This window comes from Prionailurus bengalensis, chromosome B4 (genome assembly GCF_016509475.1).
Source record: "Prionailurus bengalensis isolate Pbe53 chromosome B4, Fcat_Pben_1.1_paternal_pri, whole genome shotgun sequence".
NCBI lineage: Eukaryota > Metazoa > Chordata > Mammalia > Carnivora > Felidae > Prionailurus > Prionailurus bengalensis.
The window spans coordinates 34,119,717-34,144,746 of record NC_057358.1 but is presented as its reverse complement, the minus strand read 5'-3'; positions in this window follow the sequence as shown (position 1 = coordinate 34,144,746).

Sequence of the window (25,030 nt, the reverse complement as noted above, 5' to 3'; positions counted from 1 at the left end):
CTTTTAAGATTTCTACCCAGTAGATGGACCCCCAAAACATCTACCTCCAAAGGCAATGGGGCTTGAGTCCGTGAGACCCACAAGAAGCAGTCATTCATAGACATGAGCCCTCTTTCTTGCTATCACCTCAGGGTTCAGTGCAGGGGAGCCAGCAAAACCTGCCAGTCTCCCAGCCTTTCTCTGAATAGTGTCCATCTACTTTTTTTCTTTAAAATCTGCTGCCTTTGGGTCAAGCTTCTAATTTAACAGGCATCTAGGGGCTGACTGCCATCATCCTCAGAGACCAGGGAAACTGGCAGACACCTCCCTCGCCTTCTACCTCCTGCTTGCTCCAAATCACCATATGCCCTAGGTGAAGCTTATATACATGTCTGCACCTCACTTTTATGGATGCCACCTGAGAGATGGGTCCACAGATCACATGGTTCTGATAGCCAATGGACTTCCATTCAAGAGTCCCACAGGACAGTAGCAAACAAAGAAACAGTTCTTTCTTTTTTCTTTTCTTTCTTTCTTTTTTTTTTTTTGCTTAAATTTTTTTTTTATTATTTTAGAGAGAGAAAGTGAGCAGAGAAGAGGAACAGAGGGAGAGAGAGAATATTAAGCAGGCTCCATGCTCAGCAAAGAGCCTGACACAAGGCTTGATCTTATGACCCTGAGCCAAAATCAAGAGTCAGCTGCTCAACTGACTGAACCACCTAGGTGCCAAAATGAAGCAGTTCTTAACTGGCTATCCCCCTCTAAGACTCAGTGCAGAGGGAGCAGGCAGAAATGCCCATCTCTCAGTCTTTCCATGAAAGAGGTCTATTTGCATACTTTAAAAGCTTCTAATTTAGCACACAACTAGGAGCTAGCCGCATTCCTTTCCAGAGACCAGGGAAAGCCTGCAGACACCTCCTCTGTCTTCTTCCTCTAGTCTGCTAAAGTTACCAGTTTCTCCCTGGAAGGAGCTTGTGTGTATGTCTTGTGCTCCAGCTTTTGTGGCTGCCACCTGAGGAATGGGTCCCCAGATCACCTGGCTCTCAAGACCAATGGGGGCATCCATTCAGGAGTCCCATGGTATTATTAAAAACACAGAAGTTCTGGGGTGCCTGGGTGGCTCAGTTGGTTGAATGTCTGCTTCTTGGTTTCTGCTCAGGTCATGGTCCCAGTGTTGTGGGATCAAGCCTCGAGTCAGGCTTTGCACTGAGTGTGGACCCTTCTTGGAATTCTCTTTCTCCCTCTGCCCTCCCCAACCCCTCTGCCCTTGCTAAAAAACCACCACCACCTACAACAACAAAAGCAGAGAAGTTCTTAATAGGCCCAGGACCAAAGTCTCATGGATGGTTATACATCAGGGCCCAGCAGAGAAGAGACAAAAATGCCCACTTTCCAGTTTCTCCCTGGAAGGAGCCTAACTATACATTTTTTCAGCTGCTACCTGACTGGTTTCCAAATAGCCTGTATGTGTCTACGGCCATACCACCCTGAATGCACCCAGTCTCGTCAAATAGCTTATATCTATGTACTGACTGTGATCATCCCCTTTGGATACTGACAGGTGTTGGCACAAACTCAACTATTGGGAGCCACTAAGTGCAAAGAAGGTGGCTTGGACAATCACAAAGATTTGAGAGACAACCAAGAGCATTGGTCAGGCTAATTGATGAGGTTCATTTCCCACAGAAGACTACTCTTTCAAAACGCAGAGAGGTCTCTATTTTATTTAATACATAGAAACCAACACAGAGAGTCAAAGAAAATAACAGAGGAGTATGTGCCAAGCAAAAGAACAAGATAAAACTCTAGAAACAGATCTTAATGAAACAGATAAACAGTTTACCTAACAGAGAGTTCAAAATAACAATCATAAGGATGTTCACTAAAGGTCAAAACAATGCATGAACAAAGTGAGAATTTCAACAAAAAGAAAATATAAAAAAATACCAAACAAATCATAAAGCTGAAGAATATACTAACTGAACTGAAAAATTTAATACAGAGTTTCAGCATCAGTCTAGATCAATTAGAAGAAAATATCAGCAGACTAGAAGACAAGGCATTGGAGTTCATCCAATTAGAGAAGCAAAAAGCAAAAAGAATGGGAAAGAGTGAAAATAGCTTGGAGACTTATAAGACACCATAAAGTGAAAAAATAGGGATCCCATAATAAAAAGAGAGAGATTAAAGGGGCAGAAAGTCTATTCAAATGAACAGTGGCCACAAACTTCTCTAACCTGGGGGAAATAAACAAATCTCCAGATCCAGGAACTCTGGAGAGTTCCAAGAAAAATGAATCCAAAGAGACCCACACTAAGACACATTATAATTAAATTGTCAGCAGTTAAAGATGATAGGATTTTAAAAGCAGCAAGAGGAAAATGATTTGCTGTGTGTAAGGGAACTTCCATAATACTATCAGTATATTTTTCAGCAAAAACTTTGCAGGCCAGAAGTAGGTGAGATGAAGCCTGGCTCAGTTGGTGGAGTGTGTGACTCTTGATCTTGGAGTTGTGAGTTTGAGCTTCACATTGGGTGTTGAGATTACTTAAAAATAAAAATCTTTTAAAAAAGTGTGGGATAATATATTCAAGATACTGAAAGAAAAAAACCTGCCAACCAGGAATACTCTGCCCAGCAAAGTTGTCTTTCAGAATTGAAGGAGAGACAACGAGTTTTCCAGACAAGCAAAAGCTGACAGAGTTCATCTCCACTAAGCTGGCCTTATAAGAAATGTTAAAGTGAGTTCTCCCAGATAAAACAAAAGATTCAGATTAGTAACATGAGATAATATGAAAGTATAAAACTCATTGGTTAAGGTACATATATAGTTAAATTTAGAATACTCTAATGTTGTAACGGTGGTGAGGAAATCAGAACTCTAGTATAAAGGTCAAAAACAAACATTAAAATTACTATAATTGTAATAATTTGTTAATGGATACACAATGTAAAACAAAATTGTGACATCAAGAACATAAAATGAGGGTGCCTGTCAGTTAAGCATTGGACTTTGGCTCATGGCTTGCGAGTTGGAGACCCACATCAGGTGAGCTTGAGCCCTGCTTTGGTTGAGTCCTGCTTCTCTCTATTTCTTTCTCTCCCTTTCTCTCCCTCTCTGCCCCTCATGGGATTCTCTCTCTCTCTCTCTCTCTCTCTCTCTCTGCCTCTTGATCAGTTGCTGTCTCCTCTCTCTCTCTCTCTCTCTCTCTCTCTCAAAAAAAAAAAAAAAAAAAAAAAGGATGCCTGGGTGGCTCTGTCAGTTAAGCATGATCTCACAGTTTGAGAGTTAGAGCCCAGTGTCAGATTTTGTGCTTACAGCTTAGAGCCTAGAGCCTGCTTCAGATTCTGTGTCTCCCTCTCTCTCTGCCCCTCCTCTACTCACATTCTGTCTTTCTTTCAAAAATAAATGAACATTTAAAATAAAACAAAACAGAACCAAAAACCCCAACAGCAACATAAAATGGTTGGGAGCAGTGTAAGAATGTAGAGCTTTTGCATGCAATCAAAGTTAAACTGTTATCAGCTTAAAATAGACTTACAAATTTAAAAAGCTTTATATAAAGCAAAAAAGAAGAGAACAAGAGAGAAAGAAAGGAAACAAAGGAATTAGAAAACAACCAGAATTCGATTAACAAAATGTCAAAGGTAAGTCTATATCTATCAATAATTGCTTTCAATGTAAATGGAACAAATTCTCCAATCAAAAGATATAGTGTAACTGAATGGATAAAAAACAAGACTCAACTATATGCTGCTTACATGAGAGTCACTTCAGATATTAGGAACACACACAGTCTGAAAGCAAAGGGATGGAAAAGATATTCCATTAAAATTAGAAGAATTAATATTGTTAAAATATCCATACTACCCAAGATAATCTACAGGTTCAATGCAGTTATTACCAAAATTTCAATGGCATTTTTAACAGAAATAGAAAAAAAAACAATCCTAAAAGTGGTATTGAACCACAAAAGTACTGAATAGTCAAAGCTATCTTGAGAAAGAGCAATACTAGAGTCATCACAGTTCCTGATTTCAAATTATACTACAAAGCACAGTAATCAAAACAGTATAGTATTGGCAAAAAAACAAAACAAAACAAAACAAAAAAACAAAAAAAAACCAGACACACAGATCAGTGGAACAGAATAGAGAGCCCAGATGTAAATTCACACATATATGGTAAATTAATTTATGACAAAGAAGCCTAGAATATACAGTAGGGAAAGGATAATGTCTTCAATAAATGGTGTTAGGAAAACTGGATATACACATGCAAACACAAAAGTCACCTCAACATTGATTAAAGACTTGTACACAAAACCTGAAACTGTAAAATTCCTAGAAGAAAACATCAAGGACAAATCTTTAACACTGGTTTTAGCAATGATTTTTTTGGATTTGACACCAAAGGCAAAGGCAACAAAAGCAAAAATAAACAAATAGGTCTATATCAAACTGAAAAGCTTCTTTATACCAAAGAAAACCATCAACAAAATGAAAAGGCAAACTAACAAATGGGAGAAAATATTTGCAGCTCATATATTTAATAAGGGGTTAATATCCAAAATATGTATGAAACCCATACAAAAAAAATTCATCAAAACAACAAAACAAAACAAAAACAAAAACAAAAAAAAACAACAAAAAACCCAAGCAGCCTGATTAAAAAAATGAGCAGAGGAACTGCACAGACTGAGTAGACATTTTTCCAAAGAAGACACACAAATGAGTGTCGTATATATGAAAAGGTGATCAATAGTACAAATCATCAGGGAAATGCAAATCCAAAACACAATGAGATATCACCTCATACTTGTTAGAACATCTATCATCAAAAAGACAAGAGATGAGTATTTGGTGAGGATGTGGAAAAAAGGGAACACTTACGCACTGTTGGTGGGAATGTAAATTGGTCCAGTTACTATGGAAATCAGAGTTAAAAAGTAAAAATAGAACTACCATATGATCCAGCAATTCCACTTCTGGGTATATATCCAAAGGAAATGGAAACATCACCTCAAAGAGATATCTGCACCTCCACATTCACTGCAGCATTGATTCGTAGTAGTCAAGCTATGGAAACAACCTAAGTGTCTGTCAATGGATGAATGGATAAAGAAGATGTGGCGCACGCGCACACACACACACACACACACACACACAAACACACACACACTGGAATATTATTCAGCTATGAATATGAAAATGAAGGAAATTCTATTTGCAACAACATGGTTGGACCTTGAAGGCATTGTGCTATGTGAAATAACTCAGACAGAGAAAGATGAATACTGCATGATGTCACTCATATGTGGAATCTAAATAAGCTGAACTCATAGAAACAGAGACTAGACTGGTGGCTATCAGGGACTTGCAGTGTGGGGAAAATGGGAAGACGTTGGTCAAAGAATATCATCTTCCACTTGTAAGATGAATAAGTTCTGGGGATCTAATATACAGCATGATGATTATAGCTAATAATACTGTATTATATACTTTAAAGTTGCTAAGAGAGTAGTTCTTAAATGTTCTCACACACACACAAAATAAATAGTAATTATGTGATGTGATGGTGGTGTTAGCTAATAGTGTGGTGTTTTTCAATATATGTTTTTCAATATATATCAAACCAACACATTGAACAACTTATACAATATTGTGTGCCAATTATTATACCTCAATAAAGCTGGGAAAAAGTAAATTTATAATGAACTATCATGGTCAGTTAAAAAGCCTTGTGACTTTTCAATAAAAGTCCGTGTTTTTTAAGGCATGTATAAACCTAGCCACAAGTTAAGGAAAGTGGCAGAGGATGATGGCCATACCACACATTGGATTGTCATCCTTGTTAATAGTTTTATTTTTTTTTTGTGCCTGGTTTTTGAAACATTAGTATACATTGTTGAATAAAGTTACATCACTGTTAATTAATTACAAAATTATACAAAGTTATAATTATTGTTACAAAGAAAGTAGAGAAAAAAATGACCTGTACACAAAACTTAATAGAACAAAAAGTGTATTCAAGGCAAGACAACAAGAAAAGAGGTGCTATGACTGTCTAGGCAAGAAATTGTTAGGGCTTCAATGATGCCAAGTTAGTAGAGAGGAGAAGGGGACATTGAAAAGAAAGACATTGGTTGAGAGAGGAGACTAGAGATAATGGATATTGTTGGCAGGAATGGTCTGGGCATCTGTGGCATCAAACTGGGTACAGTTTTGATATGGTGGAAATAAACAACTGGATTTGGGGTCGGAGACTTTGACTTGAGTCCCAATGCTACTACTTATTTGAGCGACCTTGGGTATTCTATTTCAGTTTTCTGAGTTTTAATTTCCTCAGTTTTCCAGGGGTGATTGTTGTGATTCTCAGGGTTGTTGTAAGGGCTAAATGACTCAATATTTGTGGAATATACTTTGTAAAGAGCTAGACCTGAAGAGGCTGAATAAGGATGTATGCTTAAAAAAAGACAAAAAAAAAAACTGAACAAAACCTCGTATGTTTATGAGAAACTGTTATGCAGCATATATTGAAAAGGATATGGAGAAGCTATTTGTTCCTGGGGCAGAGAGTGCTGGTTGGCTAACCATTACCCACTCTCTTATTGTGTGTCATTAACAGAATCCTGATTTTATTTGGGTGGCAATGTTCTCAGCTGTGAACTACATTGCTCAAACTCCTTTGCAAATGGAGCTGCCCAATTAGGTATAAGAAGAATATTTGGATAGAACTTCTGGCGAAGTTGTTTAATGAGGGCTAACTCATCTGGGAGTACTGCTCTTTTGTTCTGACCACCTTCTACTTCCCGCTCCTGGGAACATGATGTGATGATTGGGGTTCCAGTATTCATTATGTGACTATGATGTAATCTTGAAGATGAAAGCCATTGTAGTAAGGATGGCAGAGCAGAAAGAAGACTTAGTTTCTGATGACCACCAGGACACTACATCAGCTTGGTGTGCCTATCTTCAGTTTTCTTTTATGTGAGAGAAAAATGAACCCCTACCTTATTTAAGCCACTATCATTTCAGGTTTCTGTTTCTAGTAAACCCAATTTGTTCCTAAATATATAGAACCCTTCCCAGAGATATTTAGGGATTGAAAAGCCATACCATAGAGCAGGAGTCAGCAAACTTTCCTGTTAAAATATTTCCTAAATATTTTAGGTTTTGGGAGATATATGGTCTCTGTCTTAGCTACTCAACTCTATTGTTGTAGTGCGAAGGCAGCCATAGAAAATATGTAAACAAGTAAGTGTGGCTATGTTCAAATAAAACTTTACGGACACTGAAGTTTGAATTTCATATAATTTCACATGTCATGAAATACTGTTCTGCTTTCTTCAACCATTGAAAAAATATAAAAGTTATCCTTAGCTCACAGATTGCACAAAAACAGGATTTGGACCTCAGGCTGTAGTTTGTCACCCCATACTATACAAGATACAATTTCAGCAAATAAACCAAGGAATAAGCATTGTAAGCATTTATTATGTATTTGTTAGTTATCTTTATGCTTCTGTATGTTTCAAAACTTTCTTGGATATAGAATTGGACCTATAAAGTAATGAGACTAGTTTTTAATTAATATATGAAAAATTACACATTTAAATGAATGTCCTGCTAATGACTTTGAGAAGTAAAAGATCAATCCCAGTTATGCTGATCACAATATCATGTGAAATTTTATTTGAATATCTAAGACTGGTCTGTTTGTTTGTTGGTTTTTAAGTTTATTTATTTATTTTTGGAGAGGGAGAGACTGTGCAAGTAGCAGAGGGGCAGAGAGAGATAGGGAGAGAGAGAGAGAATTCCAAGCAGGTACCACACTGCCAGTGCAGAGCTTGATGTGGGGCTGGAACCCATGAAGCTGTTGAGATCATGACTGAGCTGAAACCAAAGGTCAGACACTTAAATGACTGAGCCACTCAGGTGCCCTAAGACTAGTCTTTTTTTTTTTTAAAGGACTATCTTACTTTATTTAAAAAAATTTTTTTAAAGTGTTTATGTTTGAGACAGAGAGAGACAGAGCATGAACAGGGGAGGGTCAGAGAGAGAGGGAGGCACAGAATCCGAAGCAGGCTCCAGGCTGTCAGCACAGAGTCCGACGCGGGGCTTGAACCCATGGACCGTGAGATCATGGCCTGAGCCAAAGTCGGACACTTAACCGACTGAGCCACCCAGGTGCCCCAGAACTATCTTACTTTATAACCATACTTTGTAAGATCACATTTCCTGTTGGCCATTCAAGGTGTTAAGCTAGTAAAGACCAGTTTGAGGTAGCCTGAAGCAACATGAGGCAAGCCAAGGACGCTTTTTCACTTTAGCTGTTGCTGCTTGCAGTGACTGATAAAGGCCATTAATTGGTGATATAAACATGTAGAAATAAACAGAGCAGGCTGAGTCAAGTTTTTGTGGGAAAGACTGAGGGGTGAAACTTACTACTGGGGCCTGGAGGATTGGTTTTTGAAAAACCATGGTTGTGTTAATTTTTCAGGTGGGAAAGATGCAGTGTTAGTGGAAAAGAGGAGGATGGAGCTTATGAGTTTATATGGAAGAGAGAGGGTTAAGGACACAGACTGTAAAACTTTGAAGTGGTATGGAAAAGGCCAGTTGTGTGTGTGTGTGTGTGTGTGTGTGTGTCTGTGTAAATTGCCAGAGCCACTGATACTTTCCAAAAAAAATCAAACTCTTCATCCAGCATCAGGTGCAGAGATTATTGGGTTGATTAAAATGTTGACTTCCCTTTCAGTAGGTGTGATAATATATATACACACACCCTCTGTATTGTGGATGTGAGAGAGTGTGTGTGCTCAGGGGACGGTGGACAAGAATGTGGAGAGAAGCATGTGTGTGGAATGCAGAGGATGATTTGGGTGTGAATGGTCCAGAAATGGAGTGAGAAGTGGTGTGTTATGTAACTAGGGGTAGGGGTCAGGGAGAGAATGCTTTGATGGGCTTTTAGTCATGCCAATAATAATTGTTTAGCCTCACACATGGTAAGAATAGAACGGGTGCTCTCTCCATCTCAGTCTCTCTCTCACTCTTTTTTTTCTCCCCAGGCAGCTGTGCAAAGATTGAACCATGTGATCCTGAAAGCACAACACTGAAAGCTTCTGACTGTGCCAAGAGGAGAGAGTAGGGAAACAAAGGCCAAAGCCAGGGCCAAAGCCAGCTGCCAGGAACCCCCATCTCCAACAGCAACACAGGAAAATAATAGTGAGGCTCCATTTACCATCACTCTCCTCCCCAGAGAAGCTCTCTGGATTGGAGATGAAAACTTCCTCCCCAAACCATATCTTCACCCTTTTCCCACCCTTCTGTACTCCCCACTCTTGGGAATGAAGCACCAGAGCTCAGGAAACAAGGTGCTTTTTTCTCTCTCCCTGGAGGGACTGAGTGCTGCTATCCCAGGCCCTGCAGAATTCCTGAAGAATTCAGGGCTTAGGGAAAGTGAAGGAGGACCTCTTGAAGGTGAAGCCCAAAAGTTCAATAAGGACTGTATAACTTGAATAGGGGACCAGCTCAGTAAACTATTAGACTTAGGTTGTGTGCAAGGCTAAAACATCTCCAACTGGTTGTGTTCCCATTTCTCTATGCAATGCTTGTCCTGCTCTTGGTTGATGGATTCTGCTAGGAGGCCTTCAGGAGAGAAAAGAAACAATCTCTTCCCTCGTATCTTTTTCTCTTTCTTTACTTCCCCAGACTCGCTTTTCTCCCTCCCTCTCTCCCTCCCTCCTTCCCTCTTTCTAAAGTCTTAGTTCTACTGCAGGCCCTTGACCTCGACACTTCAGTTAGACTATTACCAGACTCACAACATACTTCCTAAATAATCTTAAACCAAACCTTTTGACTTTCTTTGATTTTCAAAAAATACTCACTTCCACCTATCCTTTTTCTTGAGGATAAAATGGGGTTTAAAAAGTGACTGATAAAATACTTTAAACACCTATAGAAATATTACTACATAAATAAAGGGACAGAGGTCACACATCCTGCTGATAAGTGTGAGGACAGTTGTTACCTATAAAAATATTGGCAGTGTTCAATTGATTATTTTTTTAAGATGATTTATTTTGAGAAAGAAATAGAGAAATCCCAAGCAGGCCCCACACTGCCAGCATGGAGCCTGATGCAGAGCTTGAACTCATGAACCATGAGATCATGACCTGAACTGAAATCAAGAGCAGCATGCTTAACCAACTGACCCAGTGGGTTATTTTTAATATAGGAAATTGAAGTTTTTCTTCTTAGAAGACATTTATTTTCTAACCTCTACTATTTGTCAGATATCACTGACATCCAATAAAAAAGTCAGGCTTTTATTGACAAGTTGCTTTTGGTTTTCATTTTCATTCTACATCATAAGTTGAACCAACATCAAAATTATTTTTATGTGCTTTTCCACAGTGTTAAATTTGGTCACAAGCACTCAAATCTTAAATGATATCATGAAATCTACAAGTAAATCTGAAGTGCTATGGGTTTGAGTGGAAATGAAGATCTTGATCTTGCCTTGCACCTTGCTGTGTGCCTGTGAGCAAGTAATTTGGTGTCCTTATCTGTTACATGATATTTAAGGCTTGTGTGGCACTCACAGTCCATTAATCTATAAGCTAATGATTTGGTAAGTCTTTCTTAGAATGAATACAGAATTATGCCATTGAACACCTATACTGACTACCATTTTGCTTCAAGATGGTAACTTACCTTCACAAATTGAACTTAAGGTGTTATCTAGGTGTCATTTAGGAGAGCTTCCAAGTGGTCCCACATCAAAAAATCATTTGTAGAAGGAAGAAGTTACAGACAGATAAACTTGAACGGCCAAATGATTGAGTTAAAATGGAGACCTTTTTTAAGAAAGTTAGTTTTGATCTCCCCACAAACAGCAATGTTCAGGAAATCCTAGGTCTCTCTGATAAGGTCTTTATTAACCCTTACAATACTTTCCAACAAAGAACATTGATTTAAAAATAGACTATTGGCACATATATAATGTCTTATGTTCTCTGACAATCTTAACCCACATCATCTGGTACTTGGTGCATGTTCTATGTAGATCACATCTCATAATTGATTTTCAAAGAGATGGTGTAGGTGTCATGAAATATAAATAAGCTGATGAGCATAAATAAATAAGAAAAATCTTTTTCTCCAGGACCTAAGAATATTTAATAAATATAGCTCCCAAATCTCCAGCATGTGTCAGTACATTTAAGAATCTAGGAAGCAGGGGCACCTGGGTAGCTCAGTTGGTTTCATGTCTGGCTTTGGCTCAGGACATGATCTTGCAGTTCAAGAGTTCAAGCCCCACATCAAGCTCGCTCCTGTCAGCACAGAGCCCACCTTAGATATTCTGTCCCTCTCTTTCTGCCTCTCCCCCACTTGCGCTCTCCAAAAAAAAGAAAGAAAGAAAGAATCCAGGAAAGAAATGACAGATCTAGGACCACACAGGGAGCCAGAAGCACAACTAGAACAGACATGCACAGTAGTGACTTGCTCTTGCTGCTGGTTTACATTCCCTTACTCCTTGGAAATCATGTGGTGTCTGGAGCAATTCTTTCAACCCTCTTAGAACCCATTCCTTTTCCAAAGGGATTAGTTCCTTCCTTCCAATGGCAAACAGAAGGCTTTTCTGCCTTTCTCCATTTACGGATCTTGGCAATCACCAAGTGGAGTTCACTTGTTATTATTAGATCAAGCTCCTTGAACCCCTATTATCTCACCCTGATTCCTCTTACTCATGTCCTTTACCAACCCTTCAATTTTTATCTGTATTATTATATTGCCTTTAATGGATTCCCCTTCCTGTCCTCCCTCATATTCTAAGTGCTTCATTTGCTTCGCTTTTATAAGGATTTTCAAAGCCACTTTTGTTTCTTACTACCACTCCTGAGCCTGGAAAGTTAGATAGGTCCCTATAAAATATTCATCTCGAGGGCTCAGGCAAAGAAGGCAAGGAAGGCAGCATCTAGTGTGAGAAAGGTGGTGAGGTGTGGTTTTCACATAGGAGGCCTGGGTCACAGCCCTTATTCCCAGTATATAGAACCCAAGGAAAATGTACTTTGCAGAGGGCAGGGCAAATGAAATCCACAGTCCTTTGTGAGCACATCTTTCTTTTAGGCTGTGATAACTTCTCTAATTGAGTGGATCACAACCACTTGGAGGACACAGGGTAGATAACCAAATTTGTCTGACTTCCAAATTATCTGATAGCCTGAGACAAGATCATAACACAGAGGTGTATGAAGGAATAGTAACTTCAGAAGTTCTGAAGTGACCTGGACTGGGCTTAAGCCTGCTAGGAAGTGACTCCAGGAGGCCCTTGTACCATCCCAGAGTCTGAAAGTATGGGCTGTGTGTTATACCATGTGTAACTAGGGACATTTTACCTATAGAACGTTACTGGAAAAGCTTTCCAAACATTCAGTTTTATCCTGTATGGGCTGCAGGTAGCTGAATGGAGAGTTAGGGGATTCAGATAGGGGAGAAGGGACCAGAAGAACCCTTGCCCTTAGAGAGTCTCAGTAGCAGCATGGTGGCAGGCAGCCAGGGAAGGGCAAGCAAAAGGCAGGATTTGAGTTGCCTTTTAGGGAAGCGGCCTTACAAGCAATTCCAGTTTAAAAAACGACTTTGGATCCTTCTGCCTTGAACACTGTAAGGAACACATTTTTGGGGTTTAGCCACAAGTCTTTCCACTTACTCCTTAGCCTGACACTTAAGAGAGGCAGTAGAGTCTCTTATGACCCTTTGCTGGGGTAGGTCCCCAGGGCCTCAGAGAAGGTCAGGACTCAAGAGTTGGACTAGGCTGATAATTATTGATAACAAAACAGACTGTTCTATTGTGCAAGGAACAAAAATGTGGGCCCCATTGTCAAGGGAAAAAGATGTGGCTGGATTTCAGCATGACCTCTTTGGTTATTATCTTTCTGCCAGAATCTTTCAGAATTAGCACTTTCCCATATGCCCTGCAAATGAAGATGTTAGGAATAGGAAAGCCAATTAAGATTGAAGAAACCTTCTCTGCTTCAGAAGACAATACTTGTCCCCCTCTCAAAAAAACCAAACAAACCAAAACAAAACCCAGAAGTCTGTTGAATTCTGCTATTGTTGCTGCTGCTGACATAGGATAGCTCATGCCATCCTTTGTCTTTAGACAAAGCAGGTAAATCAGCTCTATGTTATTAGAGCAGTCTTGGGGCAACATGCATGATAAAGTTGGATACAAAGTCCAGGGATTATGGGTAATAAAGGCCTCTGGTTTGGGGATGATTGAGTTCCTATAACCTGTCTTTCAAGGCTGAGCTCAGACTACTTCCACTGGGAGGCCATCCTTTATGCTTCCAGCACACAACAAATTCCATTTCCTCTGAATTTGGTAGCATGCTTTTCCATAGTATGCTCTTTTGGTTCCAAATTGAATTATTTTTTTGTCCTCACATTATTTCATTTACTAAAAACTTTTCTCTTTATCCAGACTGCACACACCTTGTCCCCCTCTGTACTCCCCAAGTATGTAGTGCAGTGCTAGACACACAGCAGCTACTCACCAAACACTCACTCAACTGAGAATGAATAACTGGAACACAGAGCAAAACCAACCTTGTATCCTTTGAGGCAGTTTGAGATACCAATGTTTCTTCCACCTGCCAGACTATCTTCCTAGTGAGCTCATCCCCCCACTTTGGAGAAGACAAGTTCATACTCCTGACTCTCATTTTAAGTCTCCTGCACCCCTTCCCTGCCCTTCATACTAGATAATGACCTTGCCTCATATTTCATGGAGAAAATTGGTGTGGTGGGAGGAGAACTATCTCCTCCACACACTCTCCTCTCTGGCCCGAATGCATTTGTACCACACAAGCAGAATCTCTTTGTTTCTGCAGCAGAAGTGTCCTTGCTACTATCTGAGGTCAATCTTCTACTTGGACTCTGGGAATCATTCCTTGTCTCTGCTGTGCACCCTGCTGCTTCCCTTTCTCTCCTAAATTTTCAAATTTTTCTCTCTCTCCTCCTCATCACCATTTGCAACTAAAAAGAAAAAAAACACTGCCCTACTATTAATATCAATCACTTATATCATGCTTCTTATTCTGCGACAGGAACTGTTCTAACTGCTTTATACATATTAACTCATTTAATCTTCACATCAATCCAGGAAGGTAGTAGGTACTATTATATTATAAAGATGAGGAAACTAAGGCATAAAGTTCATCAAGTTCTCTTGGTATGCAAGAGAGAATGTAGAGTAGTAATCTCAAAGTTAATAAGTCTAAAACAGAATACTTGACTCCTTCCCATTCCAAACCCATTTATTTCCTAGTCTTCCCCGTCTTATTAAATGAAGACACAATTTACCCTGTTGCTAAGGACAAAAACCCAGGAGTCATCCTTAACTCTTTGCTTTCTCTTACACCTTACAATGAATCTTCCTATTTTTCTAATCTTCAAAATGCATTTCACAATGGACCACAACTAACTGTTCCACTGCCTCCACCCAGATCTAAACCACTACCCTCTCTCTTCCTGGGACCCAAACCCCTACCTAGTCTTCCTTGTCTCCATTCCTGGTCTCCTCTGGCATGGTCCATTCTCTAATAGCAGCCTGAGTGATCTTTCTAAAATGGGTATGTGTCACAGCATTCCTCTCTTTAAGATATTCCCCAGAATTCAAATTCCTTTCCATTGTCCACAAGGCCCTGCATAAGTGGTCCTGCCTGCTTGCAGACACTTTTCTCTTCTCCCTTTGGCTCTTGTTGCCCACTATGCTATTGCCCTACTTGCCTTCTTTATGTCCTCTGAATATGCCCAACTCTTTTCTAAGTGGCTTTCCATTCCATGTTCCCTCTTCTTAGAACACTTTCCCCTGTTGCCTAACTGCCTCCTCACCTTTCAGGTTGCAGCATCTGGTCAGTCAGGCCTGCCCTAACCTCCTGAGCTAAAGAATCCCTCCAATCATCCTCTATCTCTATTTTGTGTTCTATATAGCACTTACCAGTATGTAAAATGATCTCATATATTCATTATTTATGTTGTCTGCCTCCAACTATCCCCCAGTCTCCCACACCCAGCTCCAAATGTAAGCTCTTTGAGGGAAAGACTGGTCTTGTTCATTGCCATATTCCCAAATGTCTAGAACTCTACTTGGCATGTAGCAGGGACTGAATATTTGTGGAGGACTCCAGCCCTTCTCCTGCTCCTGTCTGTATAGTGAGTGTCTTTCAGAGAAAAAGGAAGTCCCTGGGAAGTGGAGGCTAGGGATTTGTTCAGCCTTTCCCCTCCCCTAGGCCTATGTCCAACTCATGGCCATCTGCTTCTTCCTGTTTTTGACTCCATTTGTTCAGTGTGGGTAAGCCACTAGCTAGTTTGTTGCTGGGAGTAGGGGGTGGGTAGAAAAGGTGGGGGCCAGCATGTCAACGAAAACACAGACTACAGTCCAGGTTCATGGTATGAAGTCTTAATGACTTCAGCTGTATTTAATTAAAAATGGAATGGCTTATTGGAACGCAGACCTTGTGGGCCAGTAATCTGATTTCTGCTCTCATTTCTGTTCTCTTCCAAGCTTCAATTAAGGGAGCAACAAAAGATCCCTATCATGAGCCATGTGTGGTGATCTCATCAGCTAAGACAAATATTTTTTTTCTGGCTATATTTATAGAACTCTTTCTTGTTTCCTTGGACAATCCTAGCTGACATTATCTTGTTTACCTTTGTTTCATCTAGATTTGCATTTGGGGGAAGCTTTTTATCTGTTGCTCTTTGCTGCCTTGGATTTCTAATTCTTCTGTTTTTCTTCTCTTAGCTTTCATCTATGGGGCTTGCTTACTTGCTTATTTATTATTTATATTTTAATTTTAATGTTTTTTTAATTTATTTTTGAGACAGAGAGAGGCAGAGCATGAGTGGGTTAGGGGCAGAGAGAGAGACACAGAATTGGAAGCAGGCTCCAGGCTCTGAGCTGTCAGAACAGAGCCTGACGCAGGGCTCGAACTCATGGACTGTGAGATTATGACCTGAGCTGAAGTCGGACACTCAACCGACTGAGCCACCCAGGCGTCCCTATATTTTAATTTTAATTCCAGTTAGTTAACAGTGGTATATTAGTTTCAGGTGTACATTATAGTCTATGGGGCTCTTTTAAACTCACTTTGTACTTTCCAGTTACCAAGGCAGTAGCTAGTATTAATAAAAAAGTAGACAACATTGGTTCCAGATCAGTGCAGTGTGATGACTATTCTTAGTAGTGTCTTGTTGCCTCCTCAGAGGAGGGTGGGACTTGGTATTCCTTTTCCCTTTCTGCTAGTCATGTGTTTCCTGATGTCAGGCCCTTTCTTCATCCATAACCAGGTGAAAAGTGCACACTATGCCTACAGACCTCTGGACTAATGCCTGACTACTTTCTGGGGGCATCTGACCCTGCATATGGTCCCATAGTGAATCATGAGTGTCGTGTGGGGACCTACTTGCCCAGCAACATTGTCCCTTTCTCAGGGGCCAGTTAACCTAGGTATTGTCAGGGCCAGGAGAACCGGACCCTGCAAGTGGAGAAAGACTGTGTGTAAGCTGAATTCTGTTCCCGTAGTCTGGGAATGGCTGTCAAGGATGCAGAAAGACAGCATGGTCAAATCAAGCAAAACAGTGCTGTGCAAGGAGCTTGTCTTTGGTGCCTCTCAACTTCTTAGTTTTAACTATTTTCTTTCTGAAAAATGACTTCTCAACTATGCATTCTCAATGGGTACAATACTGCCCCCAAGCAGGGAGCTTTGTACTTGAGGAACTGGAAAAACCACACTCCTCTTGGGTATAAAGGAAGCACTGATATACATACAATACACAAACAGATGTATGGTGTATTTGTGGTATTCACATTTCACGGAGGTGGGGTGGGTGGGGGGAGCGATGATGATCACAAAGATGTTTAAACACACTTTTTTTTTTTCAACGTTTATTTATTTTTGGGACAGAGAGAGACAGAGCATGAACGGGGGAAGGGCAGAGAGAGAGGGAGACACAGAATCGGAAACAGGCTCCAGGCTCTGAGCCATCAGCCCAGAGCCTGACGCAGGGCTCGAACTCACGGACCGCGAGATCGTGACGTGGCTGAAGTCGGACGCTTAACCGACTGCACCACCCAGGCGCCCCTAAACACACTCTTTAAGGTGTGACAATAAGGTTGTCATTCCAGTCTCCTGCTCTTGCCTTTCTTTCTCCTGAACAAAACTTTGTTTTCAGCATAGAATCTAAAACACTTTCCCTCTAAGTTATATATGGCTGGTAAAAGCTTAAGATAGCATCTCTCACAGAGATGTTTGCCCAGTAATATCTCTGACAGCACCTTCAGATATAAAGGGATGATGCTCTAGCTGTGGAACTGTAGGTTGGAGCAGGCAGATAAAATGCTGCTTCTGGAAAAACCTGGATTCATTGACCATAGTTTCTTAAATTAAAAATTTGGACACATTGTCTGCTGATAGATTTTCTTTTAAAATTGATTTTAGATGTAAGAAGCTTTTCCTTAGGTGTAATTTAGAAATAGAAATGTTGGGGGTGCCTGGGTGCCTCAATCAATTGAGTATCTGACTCTTGATTTTGGCTCAGGTCATGATCTTGTGGTTTGTTAGTTGGAGCCCCATGGTGGGCTCCGTGCTGTCAGCTCAGAAGCTGCTTGGGATTCTCTGTCTCCCTCTCTTTCTTCCCTCTCCAACTCACACAGGCACATACACACTCTCTCTCAAAATAAATTTTAAAAAATTGGGGCGCCTGGGTGGCTCAATCTGTTAAGCACCCAACTTTGGTTTAGATCATGATCTCACAGTTCATGAGTTTGAGCCCCCACATCAGGCTCGTGTTGACAGCTCAGAGTCTGGAGCCTTCTTTCAGTTTTGTGTCTCCCTCTCTCTCTGCCCCTCCCATGCTTGTACTCTGTCTCTCTCTTAAAAATAAATAAACAATTTAAAAATTAAAAAAAAAAAGAAAAGAAATAGAAACATTGGCACTTTTAGGATAATTTGATGGTTTGTGGCAAACCAGAATAAACTTCTTGAAGTCAGGATAATTCTGAAAATTCCAGGACTTGTGATTATGGAGACATGGGCCTTCTCAGTGTCTCTGAAATCAGGGCTTCTGGTTTTGCACAGTTTTACTTTGCAAAAAGCAAAGGATCAGTACTTAACTGATCTACATAAAGGCAAGAGTAACTGTGGTGTGTGTGTGGGAAAGGGGAAGGCTTTTGCTGTCTAGATGCTCTTTCTGTCCTTTCTCTTGTTCGAAGGCAGTAGCCATGAGCCTCACAGTGCTTGGTTTGCTCTGTGGACACACCCAGCTGGACAGGGTAAGGCTCAAGGTCCATGAAATCATCCTTCCACTATTCTTTTATTTTTTCATTTTATTTGATTTTTATTTTTTTCATAAGTGTACTTTTTAATCCCCATCCCTTATTTTCCCCATCCCCCTACCCACCTCCTCTCTGGTAACCATCAGTGTGTTCTTTATAGTTGAGAGTGTATTTCTTGGTTTCTCTCTCTCTCTCTCTTTTTTTCCTTTGCTCATTTGTTTTGTTTCTCCAATTCCACATATGAGTGAGGTAATGTGGTATTTGTCTTTCTCTGACTTATTTCACTCAGAATTATACTCTCTAGCTCTATTCATGTTGTTGCAAACAGCAAGAGTTCATTCTTTTTTTGTGGCTGAGTAATATTCCATTGTATATATATAAACCACATCTTCTTTATTCATTCATCTATTGATGGATACTTGGGCTGCTTCCATAGTTTAGCTGTTGTAAATAATGATGCAATAAACATAGGGGTGCATGTATCCCTTTAAATTAGTGTTTATACCAAGTAGTGAAATTACTAGATCATAGGGGAGTCATCTTTCCACTATTCTTTTTTTTCCCTTCATTCTCCCACTATTCTTGAATTTAACCAGAATCTTACTGGTGACCCATGTCCAGTTTTGACTCTAAAAGTGAAAGAGAGAATGGGAACAATTGGATAGGGTCTGCATAAGAGCAAATAAAATGACTGAATGCTTGGAAAACAGACCCTATGTAAAATGCAATTAGAATCGTCTAATTTGGACCACAGAGGGCAGAAGGAAGAGATTATTTATATGGGGACTAATGATAAATTCTTCTCATTTTCTGTCTTTTTGGATGCAGATGGGATATAAACAGTGCTCATGCTTTATTTATTTTTCTGCTGGGAATCAAAAGAAATTGGGCTTGATTTGCAATGCAGAGATATAGGGTGAATGAATGTAAAGGAAAAATCCCAGATATTGGTCCTTAGGGTGCTTGGTTTTCTTTCTGTCTTTCTTTCTTTCTTTCTTTCTTTCTTTCTTTCTTTCTTTCTTTCTTTGGAAAGTGTGAAAAAAGCAAGGTTCCTCAGGAATGGTTTTGCTGCTGTGGAGCTAGTTAGTATTTTCTAGGTACCTCTGAACTAGGACCTTGGTAGGACCCTGTAGAAGCCAGAGGATATTATGATACTATACTGTTTAAGGAAAGGTCCTGATTTCAGAATTGATTATTCTGATTTTTTTCATTCCTGAAGGTTAAATACATCACAGTCAAGTGAGTGGAAGGAAGATGTGAGCACCTATTCTGCATTTTCCATTCACTAACTTTCTGATCTTGGACAATCCATAGCTTCTTCATTTATAATGAATGATGGCTGATGATGATGGTTTTCTTCTTCATAGGTTATTTATTATGAATAACTTATGTTAGGTTATGAATAACTTCATAGGTTATTTATTATTATTTTGAACAAAAACAAATTGATTTTAGGAATTTCTTTTTGCTCTCACATGCTATCTCTTGCTCACTTGCTCTCTTTTATTATTTTTGTTTGTTTTTTCTACTTTTCATAGAAGTTGGTTGCAAGTTGTAAACATGTTTTGAAATTAGGAATTAAGATAAAGTGTAGTACTCATTCTGTTACAGAGTGCCAAGACTTCTACTTGTGGTTGGTTGTCTCACTTCATAGGTTTTTAAGTGTGTCAAATAAGACAAAAAATATGACAGTGTTTTATAAACTCTTGAATGCTATATATAGTAACTTATTAATTTGGATAAACCATACTTTAGGTCTTGATCAAAGGTATTTCCAGTTGAAAGTGTTGACTGAACCTGAATTTTCAGGTTTGAATTTCAAAACCTGTGAAATCCATCCATTTGAACATCGTTCTGTCTGTCCATCTACCCATCACTCAGAGAGTATCTACTATGTGGTAGATACGGGATGCAGTGATAAATCAGATATTGTGCCTGGATTTAGGGAGGCAGATGACACTCTAGTGAGGGCAGAAGGAGAAGTCAACAGGTAATTCCAGTATGGCATGATAAGCTCTGATCTGATCAGGCAAAAGGTGCTATAGAAAGAACCTCACCTGGGGCCCCAGATCCAACCTTATGAGAGTAGAGGGAAACTTCTAAGCGGAAGTGATAAGCTAAACCAAATGAAGAACAAGTGAGGTGGGAGGTGGTCTCTCTAGTCCAAGGGAGAATGGGTACAGACTCAAGAAAATGAAAGCTTGGTGAACTTGAAGAACTGCAAGTAATGTTAAAGGCTATACATTGCCATGCAGGAGGGCAGGCAAGATGGGATGCATATTTACCAGAAGCCACATCACAATTGGTTTGTCTACCTAGCTAAGGGTTTGACCTTGAGAGCAAGACAGCCACTGACAAGTTTTTAAATAGGGAGTGTGGGATGCCTGGGTCGCTCAGTCAGTTAAGCATCCGACTTTGGCTCAGGTCATGATCCCATAGTTGATCTCACAGTTCATGAGTTCGAGCCATGCATCAGTTTCTCTGCTGTCAGCACAGAGCCTGCTTCGGATCCTCTGTCTCCCTCTCTTTTGTCCCTCCCCTGCTCTATCTCTTTCTCTCAAAAATTAATAAAAATATTTATAAGAAAATAGGGAGTGTTGAGATCAGTTTGAAATTTTAGAAATGTCACACCTATGCACCTAAATTTTTTTTAATGTTTATTTATTTTTGAGAAAGATACAAAGCACAAGTGGGGGGGGGTGCAGAGAGAGAGGGAGACACAGAATCAGAAATGGGCTCCAGGCTCTGAGCTGTCAGCACAGAACTGAGCTCAGGTCCTGACTCGGGGCTCAAACCTGCAAACCATGATATAACCTGAGCTGAAGTCAGATGCTTAACCGACTGAGCCACTCAGGTGCCCCATACCTATGCAATGTAGAGGATGAACTGAAGGGGACAGGATTTTTCATGAAGACTGGTAAGGAAACTGTTGCAGCAATTCAGGAAGGAATAAATGTAGACTGGTAAAAGGTAGGTGACCAAGAGCTAAAATGATGCAATGAAGTATAGACATTAGTACAGTGGGAATAAGGAGTGTGGAAGCAAGAAAGGTAGAGGTGGAGATCACAGAGTGGGAGATAAACAGTTGTTGATGATGGCCTGGACTAGGGTGTAGTCTTGAAGATGGAAGCTGGAAGTGAGTAGGGATGAAGGTCATTGAAAGTGAGGTCAAAGACCTGGGAAGCTTCTCTGATAGCTTTTAAAAAATTGTGGTAAAATATACAAAACATAAAGTTTACCCTCTTAATCATTTTTTTTAAATTTTTTTTTCAACGTTTATTTATTTTTGGGACAGAGAGAGACAGAGCATGAACGGGGGAGGGGCAGAGAGAGAGGGAGACACAGAATCGGAAACAGGCTCCAGGCTCTGAGCCATCAGCCCAGAGCCCAATGCAGGGCTCGAACTCCCGGACCGCGAGATCGTGACCTGGCTGAAGTCGGACGCTTAACCGACTGCGCCACCCAGGCGCCCCCTCTTAATCATTTTAAAGGTATTAAATGCATCATATTAAGTGTAGTAAGTATTTTGATTGGCCTTAAGTATATTCACATTGTTGTGCTACCATTACCACCATCCATCCACAGAACTTATCTTGCAAAACTGAAACTCTACCTGTTAAACACTAACTCCTCATTCTCTGCCCCCCACCCAGACCCTGGAAGCCACCATTCTACTTTCTGTCTTTATGAATGTAACTATTTAAAATGTCTCATATAAATGGAATCATTACAGTCTTTGTCCTTTTGTGACTCGCTTATTTCATTTAGCATAATTTCCTCCAAGTTCATCTGTCTTGTGGCATGTGTCAGAATTTCCTTCCTTACTGTAGGTACTCCTATCCCTTTTAAGCTTTGGATTATGGCCTATAATAAGAAATACATTTTATATCGTGACTAGTATACATGTATATATTGTGTTATTAAAGTAATACATTATTAGTATATGTTACATGATAATATATATATTATTGAAATAAATGTTTTACCCCAAACTACCACTTCTACATGTAACATTTTATTTTATTATATTTCCATTCTGTTTCTTAAAAAAAATTCTAGTCACAATCCTCTAAATCAATTTCATGACACACTAATGGGTTGTGATTCTTAGTTTGTAAATAATTGGTCTGTTTGACATTGAAGTTACCCAGGATGATAGGAAGACTTGGCATAAAGTAGAAGACTAGAAGTTTGGTGCTAAAGTCTTCAATGAATAAGGAGGGCCTAATACACAGCTTCTTCCTGCATTTATCTTCATGAATGGCCTGTAATTTCAGCACAATCTAGTAAGTAAAGGTCTAAACTATCAATATATTTCTGGTGTAAACAGGATAATTCATGGATTTGCTGATTTTTCCAATGGCCTCCAGCTGGCATTGTTTTTTTGCTTTGACTTATTCACTATCAATGACCATTTCACTCTGTTTTTCTATCATTGGGAAAAACCAAGTAAACTGCCCTTCTTCATATTCCTAGATCCTCACAATCTGATCTGGGAAAGAGGAAGGTGGGGGGGGGGGGAATCCTTGGAAACAGGTGACTGTGGCCTCCAGACCCTGTCGTGCTTCCAAAGTCTCCAGCTGTTTCACAGCTGCAAGAATCCCCCAAAGGGAGAGGCAATGTCCAGAGGAGATGGTAGGGTGGAGTTTAGGATCTGGGGGATATGCCTTGCCAAGAGATGAAAGTAGGATCCAGGGAACAATGAAGCTCAAAGGTTAAGTCTCCCACTGAGTGTCTGTGCAATGAGAGGAGAACAGGGGCAACTTGATATTGTGATGCCCAAAGGATTTCACCATTGTCTCCCTGGGTTATCACACTCCCCAGCTATTTCTGTTAAACATTAACACAAAGTGTCAGAAGAGTTTTACCCTTATTAATTAGCTAATCTCTGTGGTATTCCCCCCGGGATGAGGTCAGAAAGATTGCCATTTTGATTGCAATGAAAAAATAAGCAAGGACAAGGAGGGAAATCACAGATAAAAATTCATATATTCATCAAATATTCACTGGGCAATCACCACATGCCATGTGCTGCATTAACTGTTGAAGATAAGATGTGAACAAGACACAGTCTCTTCTGTCTACTGTTGACCTAAGATGTGGGGGCAGGAATGAACAGACCACACATTTTAAGTTAAGGGCATGGAGTTTGCAAATGTCCAGTGATAAGAAAGAAAATTCAGAAAAATGGAATTGAAATTGTTTATATCAGGAGTGGACAGCTAGATAGGGTGATCTTGCCAAGTTGAGTGATTTGGACAATGAGAATCACAGAGAACCCTCACAGATGCCTAATACTTAGTGCATTTTATATTTAATAACTTAGTAAGGTCATTGGAGTGAACATTTACTTATCCTAATCCGTCTATCCTTATCCCTCATCCCCTTTCCTTGATAAAGGAACTGGGATTCAGAGAGTAAGTAATTTGTTTTCTGTTAACCAGAAAGAGAATCTGGATATTCTGATCCAGGCTAGGGCTCTCTCCACTACTTCAGGACACTTCCTCAGATCCAGAGTCTGTTCTCCAAACTGCTTTTCCTGCATAACACTTTGAGTTCTGGCTTTGTTAGGATAAACTGCCCGAGCTAGAAAAAAGGGATACCTTGGGCTTTACATATAGTGGTCTTCGGAGGCAGCACTGTTTGTCATGCATGAGTCTGATGGACATTGAGAACTTCCTTTCCTTCATTCCATGTCTGGGAAAGGAAGAATGGAGCCTAGACTACATTGTCATGCCCTCTCTCCCCTGCCCCAAATCACTGACTTTGTTCCCCTGGAAGGAAACTTGAGAGATGGAGTGGTGTAGTAAGGTGGCTTTGGTGTCACATTTCTGGGCTAGAATTTTGGCTCAGGAATTTGTGAGCTAGTAACCTCAGGCAAGTTTCTTAACCTTTCTGAGCATCACTGAAGGATAGTAATAACCCCTTAGCAACATTGTTTGTACAATTAAACATAGCTCATTGGCTGACACTAGAAATGGGAGAAAGAGCTGTTATTACCAGGGAGTCCAAAGCCTTTGTCATTTTGTCTGAGGGTCCTGGCCCTGTACCCTCTCTGCTGACAGGTCAGGTTCCACAGAGATTACTCACTTAATCCAGGGCATCCTGAACATGGAAAACCATTGTTCAGGGGATCCAAGAGGCTCACAGTATTGCCTCATTGCATCCTGACCTAGTGGATCCCCACCTTTAGGGGTGGCACTTTCCCATCCTTCCCTCACTACCTAATTTATCAAAAATAGCCTCAATGAATGGAATTTGGGTCCCAGCAAGGCCACAGCCAGCCCTGAGCATGGAGTTCCAGGAAAGGTAGGACTTCCAGGAGTCTTGCACTCTCCCAGCCTTGATTCCAGGCAGACACTTCCTATAGTGGAAACTTGTTAAAACTATGAACACATCAAAGAGGCTTTTGCTAATATCTAACTTCATTTTCCTTCCAGCCTAATCCTTCCACCACCCAAAGAGCTCTCCAAGATGGGACAGCATAGTCCAACTAAGCCTCCTCTCAGTTTTCCAAGCTAAATGCTGATAATCTCAGCTTCTATGTTTTTGCTTGCAAAAATCTTATTTTTCAAACTGGATTCATTTCTCACATCTAGACTCTCTCTGAGGTTTTGTATCCCTCCTATGTTCAGGTAGGAGCTGAGGTGGGTGGGGGTGGAGGTTAATCCAATACAGTTTGGAGAGAGTGCCAGAAGCTAACATTCT